Source organism: Mustela erminea, chromosome 2 (genome assembly GCF_009829155.1).
Source record: "Mustela erminea isolate mMusErm1 chromosome 2, mMusErm1.Pri, whole genome shotgun sequence".
In the NCBI taxonomy this organism is placed as follows: Eukaryota; Metazoa; Chordata; class Mammalia; order Carnivora; family Mustelidae; genus Mustela; species Mustela erminea.
Window position 1 is genome coordinate 154099871 of NC_045615.1, and position 14428 is coordinate 154114298.

Below are 14428 nucleotides of genomic sequence, written 5' to 3' on the forward strand. Positions count from 1 at the left end.
AAAGACTAAGTTATTTCTGTGCTGGAATGGTACTGGAGCAGCACTGGAAGACCAAGAAAGAGCTTCTTAGATCCAGTAAGATGCTGTCTTGCAAGGACAATGTCACTGATGTCTTTGGGACCAGCCCCTCCCCCACCTCTATATCCTCTGAGAAGCAAGTAAGAGCTTGATCTTCTTTTTTTTGTTTTAAGATTTTATTTGAAAGAGAGAGTGCGCAAGCGACATAGAGCACAAGTAGGGTGAAGGGCAGAGGAAGAAGCAGACTTCCTGGGGAGCAGGGAGCCCAATGCAGGGCACGGTCCCAGCACTCCGGGATCATGAACTGAGCAGAAGGCAGGAGCTTAACCAAGAGCCATCCAGGCGCCCCTTAATCATCTTCTTAGGGCCTGTACCTGTGTGAGAGAAGAGGAGAAAGACAGAAGGAAATGGCGGTGGGGGAGAGAGGCCTATCAATCTACTGCTCGCCTGGAAGGTTGTAGTCACATTTATTATTTCCATTTCCCACCACAAATTCCTTCTTTCTTTCTACGATGTGGTGTCACATGACATATATGTAACAGCAATTTAGAATTGAAAAAAAAAAAAAAAGATTATTTTTCTCCTAAGGTTGAATCTATTTTAGGTTTATCAATTTTTATCTTAACCATCCCTTTCTCAAGACTACCCCACAGACAAATTTTAAATCAGTGTACTCATATTGGATGGGAACACCTTCGCTATCTGATGGGTATTATAAAAGCAAACCAAATTAGTAGATAAGATGTCCCTTCTTTTTACAGACTTCAAGGACAATTTGTATATAGGTGAGAAATATCATAAGGATCTGCTAAGACCAGGCTTAAATTTGACTCTGCTCCAGAGTTCCATGAATGCATACATCTACAAGATGCCTGCTAAGTGATCTTCTCATTCTTAGGCACTTATAAACTTTTATACATCTAAAGTGTTATCCAAGGCGCTTTACTATGTAAACAGTTAATTTCAGAAAACTGCATATATGAAATTAACACAGTCAACCTCATATTTTGAGCATCCACAAATAGCAAGGCTCTGTGCTAAGCACTACATACAAAAAGATTCCAAATAGTAACAGTGGGGGGGGTGCCTGGGTGGCTCAGTGGGTTAAAGCCTCTGCCTTCAGCTCAGGTCATGATCTCAGGGTCTTGGAATCGAGCCCCACATCGGGCTCTCTGCTCAGCAAGGAGCCTGCTTTCCTTCCTCTCTCTGCCTGCCTCTCTGCCTACTTGTGATCTCTGTTTCTGTCAAATAAATAAATAAAATCTTAAAAAAATAAAAATTAAAATTAAAAAAATAAACCAAATAGTAACAGTGCTCTAAGGGAGCTCAGTGATGGCACAATCCAAAGTGGAAGAGGCGATTTCTTACCCACTGAGAAGACCAGGGCAGCAATCACGGGAAAAAAATAAAGGAAAAGTGTATGGAAAAGGTGCTATTTGAACTGGACATTAAAGAACAGGTTGAAGTTTCACTTTCTCAATTTTTCTGATTTCACGAGAGCTTTTAACAATTGAATTAGTTACTAATAAGTAAAACATTTAGAAAAAAAAATAGGAGAACTCGTAAAAGTCCAGATTTTCCTCCAAAACACGAATGATCTGGTTGGTGTTGCGGCCATGTAATCTTGCATGACAACTGCCAACCACAACAGGGCTACTCAGAGTTGTCTGCAAACCAGCTGCGAATCCACAAACTGCTACAGGCCAGTCAAGGGTAAAGGACATAAGTCAATGTTGTTAATGCGCACAGTTTTGGTTTTTTTTTTCAGCTTCCTTTATATCAATTGATTTATTCGTGTTTTCATTCATTTACTTAGCAGTAAGATTTTCTTGCTGACAAAAGCAATATATTGTGATGAAAGCTCTTCAGCTAATCCCTGACCCGTCCTTTGAGTATCAGTGAACTGAAGTAAGAAATGGCTCTTCCTTGCTTTCCTAAACGAGGCAGGCTCTCTCTCCTTCAGTCTCCACCAGGCCTGCTTCACGGATTCACTATTAACTAGGTCCTACCGACATTTAAATTTGTAATACTTGCTCTTGAGAGATCACGTAAAATGTTTGAAAAGGGAAGCAGAATTCCCTTAGATGTGATTTGGGCCTGGGGTGAGAGCTGCTAAAGGCCTAGTGGGGAAGCTGAAGGAACAACTTCGAGAGATAATAAGTAATGAATACCTGTAGAACTTGGTAATTGGTATATTTGGTGAGATAGTGGTGAAGAAGTAACTTATCATTTTTTGGCTTGGATGCCTAGTTGGACGGTAACACCACACACCAAAACTGGAAGAGTCAGTCTGCAGGGAAAAACTTACTCTGAAATAGACTCTACACATATCTCCTTTCTTCTAACCCTTTGAGCTAGATTGTACACCTTTGGGTCCTAAAAACTGAGAGCATGGCATCATTTCAAGTACTCACAGGGCACAGATTTGGCCGCAGATATAACTTCCCCACATGTTAAAAACAGAGAAATCTTACAAGTGGAGATCTCTTGCTAGAACACAACAAAACCAAAAATTAATTTTAAGTCTAGCCAAAAATGTCCAATTACTCTTCCAAGGGACAAAACTGTAATTAAGCAATATTAATAAGGAATTAAAAACAAAAATGAGGTGAAATAATCAAGCTAATAGGATGTAATCAAAGTTATATGAAGAGGTAAAATGCTGTATTATTATGATTCGAAGATCAGATTTATCAAAAAGGTATACTTGTTATTTAGCAAATGAATTCCAAATAGGGTAGGGGGAATGTAAAAAGATCTTTATTCCAGTTTTACTGGGGTATAATCGACAAACACGATTGTATATATTTAAAATTTATGATGCGTTAATTTGATACATTCCTACATTGTGACATAATTACCACAATCAAGTTAATTAACACATCCATCACCTCAGATAGTTACTTAAAAGAAAAATTTTTAATAGGTTCAGCACTAATGGTGATGATGATCATATAGATTTTCACATTTTCCTCAAAGCTGACAGCACTCTTGAAAAAGAAACAATCGCTGCATCTCCAAATAGTGATAACCCAATGATGATTATATTTTAATATAATACATGCAGTGGATAATGCTATAATCACAGCTTGTAAAAAGGTGTGTTCAAGAGTATATATCAAGAACCAAGCTAGAGACCCAAATATGTAGCACTGTAACAGTTAATTAATAAATTTTCATTTTAAACCCTCCATTGATTTGCTGACACACAAAATAATTTACTGTAATTTTCTACTACCATACAGAGCAATACTTGCAACCCCATTAAAAAAAGATACGTGACAGATGCATCGCTTGGGAGATAATTATGGAAGACTATATGGAAGCATATACTGATTTATAATATCTCATAAAATCTACTTTGCTTTCCAATCTCATCTGCAAATACACTTTTCAATTTTGAGGGCCATTATTCCAAAGTTCTGTTGTTCTCCAAACCCCAATTAATAGAACATATGAACATACGCTGCTGCTGCATTACTACCATGTTACTACTACTACTACTACTAATAATAATAATAGCTAACACCTCCACAGTGCTTACTATGGGCTAGGCACTATAGTAAGTATTTCATATATATATATAATCTTTTTAATCTTATATAGTTGACAGAGAAAGACACAGTGAGAGAGGGAACACAAGCAGGGGGAGTGAGAGAGAGAGAATCAGGCTTCCCACTGCACAGGGAGCCCAATGTGGGGCTCAATTCCAGAACCTGGGATCATGACCTGAACGGAAGGCAGATGCTTAACAACTGAGTCACCCAGACATCCCAGTATTTCACATATATTAATTCATTTAATCCTTACAACAATCCTATGGAATAAGAATTATCACTATGCCCATTTTACAGAAAAAACTAAGACATGGAGAAGGAAGCTGTTTTTGCAAGTTCACACTGCTACAGGGCAGCTAGGATGGAACTCAAGTATGTCTGGCTCCACAGCGTGCCTGTCCACCGACCAGAAGAGCCAGTCAACCTGAATGTCCAGTTTAAAATATTCATTCCTGGTGTCAGTTAAGATGCTCAATACTCTTTTCATTTTATAATCTGTAAATATTTTTTTTTTTTTTACTTGAGTGAAATTTTATCATGAACTATCTTACTTGGCAAATAATTAATTGAGTTTTCCATGATTCTTTATGAAGCTCAGAGAATGCTTCTGAGAACTATGACACTGAATAATTAAACACAGTAGCCAATTTTGCCCAAACCTCCCACGCCCTTCCCTTCTGGCGTCCATCAGTTGTTGATTGTACTTTTTGTTTATTCCTTTTTCTTTGGTAGATTCCACTTATGGAGTAGATTCATATGGTATTCATCTTTCTCATTTTGACTTAGTTCACTTAGTTCACTTAGCATAATACCCTCTAGGTCCATCCATGGTGTCTCAAATGGCACTATCTCTTTTTTATGACTGCATAATATTCCATTTGTGTGTTTGTATGTACACACCACATTTTCCTTACCTATTCATTTTTTTTCATTTTTTTAGTTTAAATTCAATATATAATGTCTTATTAGTTTCTGAGTTAGAGGTCAGTGATCCATCAGTCTTGTGTAATACCCAGTGCTCATTGCATCACATGCCCTCCTTAATGTCCATCAGCAGTTACCCCATTCCCCCACTTCCCTCCCCTCCAGCAACCCTGTTTTTTTCCTATGATCAAGAGTCTCTTATGGTTTTTCTCCCTTTCTGATTTCATCTTGTTCTATTTTTTCCTCTCTTCCCCTACGATCTTGTTTTTTTCTCAAATTCCATACATAAGTGAGATCATGTGATGATTATCTTTCTCTGTTTGACTGGTTTTGCTTAGCAAAATGCCCTCTAGTTACATCCAGGTCATTACAAATGGCAAGAATTCATTGTTTCTGTCCATCCTTCTCCTGATGGACACTTAGGTTACTTCCATTTCTTGACAATTATAAATAATGTTGCAATAAACATAGGGTGCATATATCTTTAAAAAAATAAAAACAGTAGCTAATACTGGAAATATAATGAAAGATGTGATACTGCATTAGAAAAATCTATTATCATTAGAAATTTGCAGTTATTCAATAAAACTGTAAAATGTTGAGGTAATATTAAAACACTGTAGTTTGAGACAGAAGAAGATATAGTAGTGAGGACGAAAAGATATAAAAAGAAATGCATACTCTAAATTGTTCAGTTTTCCAGGAGTGGAAGTTAAAAAATCTGTATTAATGTCAGATTAAGAAATATTACTAGTATCTTCTAATTTATAGACATACTATAATAACACATGCATTTAAAGATCTTGTCATTTTTATCTAAGTATCTTAATATTATATAACAAGAGGGGAGAAACAAAATATCATAATCAATATTGGAATCTTTAAAGAACCTACATAAGTAATAGAAAAGCATAAAGAAATAGTTCTAAGTTTATTGAAGCATGATTTTTTTTCTATATTTTCTTCCAAGTTTTCTTCAAGCTCAACCTATCATTTTAGGTATTGATAAACGTTCTCAGTGATTCAGCAGCACTGGTCTTCAATTTAAATGTGATATATTTTTAGGACCATAAGACTTTTCCCTGCATTTTGTCAGTGTACTTTCAAGTTTCTCAAGAGTACTCATTACCTTCAATAAAACTTTCTGAAAGCAAGTTAATCTTCGAGTGAAGAAATTTTATCTATTTTTTAAAGTAGTTATTTATTTATTCATCAGAGAGAGAGAGCAAAAGCAGGGGGAGTGGAAGGCAGCAGAAGGCGGCTCCCAGCTGAGCAAGAGCCTAATGTGGAACTTGATCCCAGAAACCCGAGATCATGACCTGAGCCAAAGGCGGATGCTTAACTGACAACCACCCAGGAATCCCAGAGTAAAGGAATTTTAAATAACTGGATTAAACTAAAATTAGTATTTTATGTCATTTATATTTTAATTTTAAATATTATTTGAAGAGAAGTCATTTATTTTGAAATTCTAGGAAATAGGAAAAACAAACAAAACACAATTACCCTTCTTCCCAGAGGGAGGAAAAATGGTCTTCTAATCCAAACGTGTATATCTCACACTGCTATAAAATATGGTCTCTACATATAAGGACAAGTTCTGTGTCATTAAACAGCATCATATATAAAAGGCTTTATATTATTAGTGCATCATAATTTATGTAACCAATTTTATTTTTAGGTAGATATATTTTCTCTTTTTTCTTTTACAAACAGCTGTATGACACACATTGCTGGGATCCAAATTCATTTCTATGGGATATATTCCTAGACATGAAATGAATGAAAGCAACACAGCATTATATAAAGACATTTGTCATAGATATTTTACAAACATCTTATATTCTGATTTTGGAATGCTATAAACAACTAGTGGCAAATATAAGCAGTGAAATGGTTTGACCTAAAACTATCACATCCTTGCTATGAGAACTTGGTCTGGCACAGACCAATTAGAAGACCATTAATATAAACCAGATTCTCCAAGCCAATGATGGTGGCTTGGATGAGGAAGGCAAAAGAAGAAAGATCCTAGATCTTTAAAGGAATTCCTGATTGACTAGATATGAGGTATGAGGTAAAGAGAGGGTCACAATGACCCAAATTTTTGGTCTGAAAAGCTGAAAAGATGGTGAAAGCTAAAAATATAGCAGGTGTTGATTATAGTTTAAGGAAGATTACGAGTTCCATTTTGAAAGCATCAGACTTAGAGATGTTTCTCAGTGATCTAAATAGCATTATCAAGGACAGAGTTGGATATTTAAGTGTGGCGTATAGGAGGGAAGTCAGGAAGAGCAAGATTATATATTTAGAAGTTGATGCCATAGAAATGGCATTTACAACTGTGAGACTAGATGAGATTAGCAAGGTAGTTATTATAGATAGAAAATGGAAGCATCAAAACAACAAGCCCTGGGACACTTCAATATTAAGGAGTTTCTAAATTAACTCTTAAGTTATCATTTTAATTATTTTTATTAATAAGAAATCAAATATGTTATCTTTGATTAAATATCTGAAGGTGTTAACATTAAGGAAGAAATAATAAAATATTTAAACAAAGATAAACATATAATGTTAACAAGGGATTTTTTCCCACTGCAAATATTGTTAGCCAACTGGACCCCAAGTTAAAGAAAGCATGCTACACAGAGGAACAGCTAAAGCAAAGATCAAGAACCTTTTCTAGAAAGTTATTAAACAAAACAACTTGTGTTTCTGATGTCTGACAATAATCTTTTCACCCAACAATCCTTTTGGCTATGTCACAATATCTGAATAACAAAACTATAATTATGAACTTCATAAAGGGATATATAGTGACTAGTGTTCTAGAGCAAATGGAAAACTAATAAGTGAAAAAAAGCAAATCACATTACGGGTCAAATCAGTGTAACACTCTTAAGCGTATGTGACCTTTCTAGTTTGAACTGATGATGTCAAGTCTCATGAAGAGAGAGTATTATGTATTGTTCTGTTACTAACATGTTTACTACATTGTTAATTATCCTGCCGACTTTCAAATCAAGAGGCTTTCTGAAGCAAAGGTGAATTAGAAGACATGTTCCTCTAACAGCAGAGGAATTGCCCAGTTGAAATATGCTGGGTCTACCAAAAGTGATTCCTTTTGAAAAAAGGAGACTATTCTCTTCCACTTGATCTTTCATGAGTGCCATAATCATGGCTTTGATGTACTCTCAGTACCAGTCACAGCATAAAAGAAAAGTTATTTACTATTTTTGAATGAATGAATGGGATTTATTATAAAAAATGCTTTAAGTATGAGATTTAAAGTTATAATCAATATTTTTACATTCAAGTCAATTAAGGTGAACAGCTACTAATTCAGTTCAATATGTAAATGGATAGGGTTGTTAACCAGATTTACAAACAACTTTACAATGTATTTTATTCATTACTAAACATCCTCATTTAAATCTAAGAATACTTTGTAATGTGAATTAGGAAAATATCATCCTTTTCTAACAGATGGAGTTAAATGATCTCCCTATCATCAAATTGCTAAGTGGCAGCAAGATTAAAATACAGAATTCCTCCTTCCAAGGACAGCTTCATTTACATCCAAGAACTACAAGTTATTTCTTCAATGAATTTTCAGATACACCCATTAATTCTCACACCTGCATTTCCTCAGGCACAGAATTTTTTGCCATCTGTCCTGGCTTATGATTTTATATTTACATGTGAAAAAACGGTAAATGAGAATAAAATAACAAATACCTAGGCAAAGTAAACTTCATAAAATTAAAAATATTTTCAAAAAACTCTAAAGTAGTTACTAATAAAATAATTCTGATATGCTCATCCTATCATGTTGATGACAAAGATGTTCTCTATATTTTTCCAAATAAAATTATTTAAGAAAATATTCCAACACATTTTAAGCAACTGGAAGAATTTTGATTGTAGTTTTCTCCTTGAATACTTTCATACATTGATTATTCAGCTTTACTAAAAATATATGGAAGTAAAATATGCAAAATTAGTTGATTGAAGTACTAAAACTGTAGGAATATATATTAATTACTATATAATTAATACTATGTTACTAAATGTCTTTCCTTGATAAAATTTTTTTAAAAAGAATGACAGTCTAGAAATTACAAAATAATATTATCACATTCTATACTAAACAAATGCAAGGATTCATATGGTTTTGAGAAAGAATATACAAAGAAAAAAATCCTCCTTTTTGGGAATTGCCTCCTTATATGGTTGCTGTTGTTTCAAGATGAACCTGGAGCTATCTCATCTACATGAACTGTTGTCCTCTATCCTCAACAGTACCATCCACCTACCCCAGAAAATTTAGAGGGACGAGAAAAAAACTGAATTACTTTATCAAAGGAAAAAATGACTCAGTCCCTTATAATCATCTAAAGGCATTAAGACATTTGGTTTAGGTTTGAAAAAGAACAGTTCTGGATCCGGATCCAGGGAGAGCACAGCTACCAGCATTTCTAGTTAGATAAACCCAGCTCTAGAACATTCTTGGTTCAGATTTCTTTATAAGAAATCTGAATCAATCCCTCAGGGGAAGAGAAGAGGCCTGGAAAAGTTAGGAGGTCAACTGGGGCACACAGCGGGTCTGAAGAGCGATGATAAAAACAACAGAAACCGTTCATTAAGCCACTGAATCCTTCACAAGAGACCTGGAAGGAATCCGATACAGATGGTGTTAATACCAAGGAAATGTGTGACTACGTGCAGGAATTCTACAGGAGACTGTGGGAGAAATGCAGTGAGATCTCATAGAGCACCAGTCTCTAGGGGAATGAAACAAGAAGCAAGTTGAGGATTAAGAGAAAAGCCAGGAAGGGGTAATTCAACAGAGGACAAGAAGGAAGGGACGATCTTGTCAAAGTATCAACTACTGAAAAATGGTTAACTACAATATAAACTAAAAAATACCCATTGTTATTAGTAACAAAAATGTCACAAGCAAATTTGACAAGTAACTTCAAACCTGACAAGCAATTTCAGGGAAGTGGGGAATACAGCAGATTATAGAGTGTTAAAGAAGAAGTTAAAATTGAGATTATTGCCTGATGTCTTCTAAGGAGACTGACAGTGAAGCAAAGGAGAGAGAGAAGACAGTAAACAGAGCTTGAATGTTGGATGGAGACAGGGAAGGTTTTTTTTGTTTGTTTGTTTTGTTTTGTTTTGTTTAATTTTTTATTTTTTATAAACATATATTTTTATCCCCAGGGGTACAGGTCTGTGAATCACCAGGTTTACACACTTCACAGCACTCACCAGAGCACATACCCTCCCCAATGTCCATAATCCCACCCCCTTCTCCCAACCCCCCTCCCCCCAGCAACACTCAGTTTGTTTTGTGAGATTAAGAGTCACTTATGGTTTGTCTCCCTCCCAATTCCATTTTGTTTCATTGATTCTTCTTCTACCCACTCAATCCCCCATGTTGCATCACCACTTCCTCATATCAGGGAGACCACATGATAGTTGTCTTTCTCCGCTTGACCTACTTCGCTAAGCATGATACACTCTAGTTCCATCCACGTCGTCGCAAATGGCAAGATTTCATTTCTTTTGATGGCTGCATAGTATTCCATTGTGTATATATACCACATCTTCTTTATCCATTCATCTGTTGATGGACATCTAGGTTCTTTCCATAGTTTGGCTATTGTGGACATTGCTGCTATAAACATTCGGGTGCACGTGCCCCTTTGGATTCCTACGTTTGTATCTACGTTTAAATGCTAGCAATATAAATCCATGAAAGAAACAGAGATGAGGTAGTTGAAAATATTACCCACAAGAAGTTTAGTTATGCATCATGATGGATGAAATTTGAGGAAAGAGAACTGGGCTTCTGCATATCTGCAGTGATAAACATCACAAGTGTCATTTCACAAATATTTATGTATGACTTTCTGTGCACTAAGCACTGAGTGGGATGCATTGTTAACCAAAATAAACACAATCTCTGCCCTTGTAGAATTTAAAATCTAGGACAGAAATTAGCTTCTAAACATACAATTACATACAGTCACGTATGAATTTGATAATCATTATGAAGAATCATCACAAGTACTAAAAGAGCAAAGAGTGAGAAAGTGAGAAAGTGAAGGGTTTCCTCACAAAGTAATTCTGAGAGGGATCAGAACATAAATAACTAACTAGATAAGAGATATAGAAATAATAACTAGAATTCTCTTTCTTAGAAACCTATATAGGCTAACAGGACAAAATGACAGCTTTAACACTGATTAGGTTCATTCTGGCCACTGCCACTTGTTTCTCTGTAAAGATTCTGTACACTGGAAGTGAATACACTTAGTTACTACCTGTTTGGATTAAAAGTGGGTGGAGGGGGGGAAGAGGACAGTAAGCAGAGAATTCAAAGGAAAAGCAGGGCAGAAAGCACAGAAGGATTTGGGAAATTCTCTTCAGCAGGTAAGGAGGAATTAAATCTGTGAGATTAATAAGGCCTGCACTTCCCTTCCATTTCCGTATCTTCCATCCAGAACACATGTACGGACATAGTGTCCTCGAAAGACTAAGTCAGGAGAGGGATTATATCTCAGACTTGTTTGCTTTCAGTGAATTGCTCCTATGATTCTCTCTTAAAAACCAAGACCAATAAAGACCTTCTACTCACACATCAAGTACCCAGTTTCCCAAACAAGACTAATCAGAAACACAGATTATATAACAATATTATTTGCTTTTCTGAGACTGGGTCCCTTCATTTAAAGCACTATTTTTTCTTTAATATCTCTTGGAAGACTCATCAAATGCCTTTCTTATGCTTTTCCAGCTTAATTATTATTTACTAGTTTCATATCTTTTTTTTTGGTAAAATGACATTGTTTTCACAATTCCTATAGATTTCTCTTTTGACAACATGTGTAAATTCATTCAAACAACTCTCCATTTTTCCAAGGTTCTTCTCTTCTTTTCCTTCATTTCTTATCAATTTTTCCACAATATTTTAGGCCTCACACAGGCTTTGATTCACGATAGAAATGAATTCACATTTTTAGAGTAATCTTTTAAAGATTTTATTTATTTATTTATTTGAGAGAAAGAGAGAGAGAGAGCACAAGCGGTGAGGAGGGGCAGAGAAAGAGGGAGCACCAGACTCCCCACTTCGCCGGGAGCCTGATGTGGGGCTGAATCCCAGGACCCTGGGATCATGACCTGAGCCAAAGGCAGATGATTAACTAACTGAACCACCAAGGATCCCCACATTTTTAGACTATCATCTTCCAATTCATGAATATGGTTAGATTGCTTCATTTTATTAGGTTATTTTTAATTCTGTTTAATAACTATGATAGGCAGAATAATGGCCCCAAAGATGACTATCCCTGAATCCCTAGAACTCATGAATTACCCTCCACAGCAAAAGGGACTCTGCATATATGATTAAGGACTTTAAAATGGTGAGATTATCACAGATTATCCAGGTGAGCCCAATTTAATCACATAAATCTACAAGTAGAAAAGAAAGAACAGTGGGTAAGAGGTATATGACACCAGAAGGACTGCATCGCTTTGAGGACGGAGGGAGGGGGTCATGAGCCAAGAAATGTATCAGACCAGAAAAGCTAGCAATGGTGCTCAGACACAGCCAAAAGAAAATGGTCCTCTAATCCTATAATTTCAAGGAACTAAATTCTGTCACAAACCAAAATGAGCAGGAAACGGATTTTCCCCTAGAATTTCAAAAAGGAATGTAGCCTACCAACATTGTGGTTGTAGTCTAGTGATACGTGTACCAGATTTCTGATTTTAAGAACTGTTATGTAAGAAATTAATGTTTTGGGCGGGTCCCTTTGTGGCTCAGTCAGTTAAGTGTCCAACTCTTGATTTCAGGAGGTCATTATTTTGGGAGGCCAAGGTTGTGAGGTCGAGCCCTGCATAGGGCTCTGTCAGCACAGAGCCTATTTAAGATTCTCTCTCTCACTTTCCTTTGGCCCCTCATCCCCACCCCCAAAAAGGAAAACTAATAAAATAAGATTTTATGATTTTCAGTGTAGAACTTGAACATATCATTAGATTTAATATTTATTTCATTTCTTACATTATTGTAAATGGTAATCATTTTTAAATTTTATATTCTCTTTGTTGAGGATGTATAGAAATGCAACAATGTTCAAGTCCAAGGCATGGTCAGGAAAATACGGTTGTGAACCAAGGATGTAATTTTTTCAAAGTTTTATTAAAATTTCAGAAAGCAAAATGTACTTCCAAGTACTATTTGGTCACACAGAGAGACCTTTAAAAGATTAAGCGTGTGACATACTGCCGTTTGCACAACATGGATAGACTTAGAGGGTATTATGCTAAGTGAAATATATCAGACTAAGAAAGCCAAACATATATGATTTCAATCACATGTGGAATCTAAAAAACAAAACAAATGAATAAACAAAAACAATCAGACGTACAAATAGAGAGAACAAAGTGATGGTTGCCAGAGGGAAGGGGTGCGGGGAATGAACAAAATGGGTGAAAGCGAGTGAGAGAAACAGGCTTCTAGCTAGGGAATGAATAAGTCACAGGAATGAAATGCACAGCCTAATGAATGGTCTTATAGTAGCATTGTATGGTGACAGATGGTAGCTACACTTGTGAGCCCAGCATAACATACAGAGAAGTTGAATCACTATGTTGTACACCTGAAACTAATATAACATTGTGCGTCAACCATACTTAAATTTAAAAAAAAAAAAAAAGATTAGGTGTATGCCTTACAGATCTAATCAAGCCATAAAGCCTCTAGAAAGCTTAAGGGTATTGTTCTTCAGCAGTCTTAGCAGGAAATCAAACTAGGGTCAGCTTATCTTAAAGAAATTTGTGGAAGATTCTGTTATATAAAAGTGAATTGATAGATTGACGAGAGACTCCAAGTTTTTAAGAATCGTAGCAAAACACTGCTAGCTTGGACTGAAGTATAGAACAATAGTTCAACTGAAAATGGACAATGCAGAGCAACTACCTTAACTAACCATTACTGTCTGCAGTTTAATTTTAAGTTCATAGTCCCAGAGAGGCGGGTGGACAAGAAAGCCAGTTCATTAATGCCTGAGATGGGATAGAGAGATATGCCTAAATAATTATGAAATTTTAGTTGACCTAACCATCCTTCCTCTATACATTTACAAAGTAGCACCTCTAGAAAACATCACTCCTTACAAAATTATTCTTTATGAAATGTGCTTGGGCCTATTTTTAGAAAACATCAAAACCAAATGCCTAATTTGTTTGTGATGTCAATTAGATGTGTCTTCTAATTCAAATTCATCTAGATATCAAGTTCCTCCTATTTTAAAATCAGCCATGTTTTTTTGTCTGCCTGAGCTGTGGATTGGCTGATTATTGGATACTCGAAGGATTTCCTGTTTGGGTTCTCCAAACAAGTGTTAAGAGCAAGGGCTGGTTCCCCTCAGCAACAAAGGACCCATGGTCACTTTGGCTCTTGGTAAACTGCTATTTATTCAAGTAAAAGGAGGAAAACCATCATTCTGTGTGACATGGAATGGTACGCATCTCAGAATGACCTGGAAATTGCAGGGCCCGTGCATGACTTCATGACTGTGCTGAATCTCCTCCCGCTACTTCCAGCTCCACCTCCACCTCCTCCTCTCTGCCCCAGGAGGCTCACCTGTGTGAAGAGACTCACCAAGCTCCTGACCTGCGTACTTCTTGCTAGATTCAGCTGACTCGCAAGTACTAGCATGGAAGGAAAGGAGAAAGACATTCTCTGATTATCTCACGAGTCTCAAGATGAAATAAGAATGGAAGAACAGGTGAATATTTAGGTATGAAGGGCATATTAATATAGAACCAAGGGCAGCTACACAATTCTTCTGTCAAGGGAAATATGATATTGTAACTGTAATTACAAATTACCATATTAACACAAAAAATGA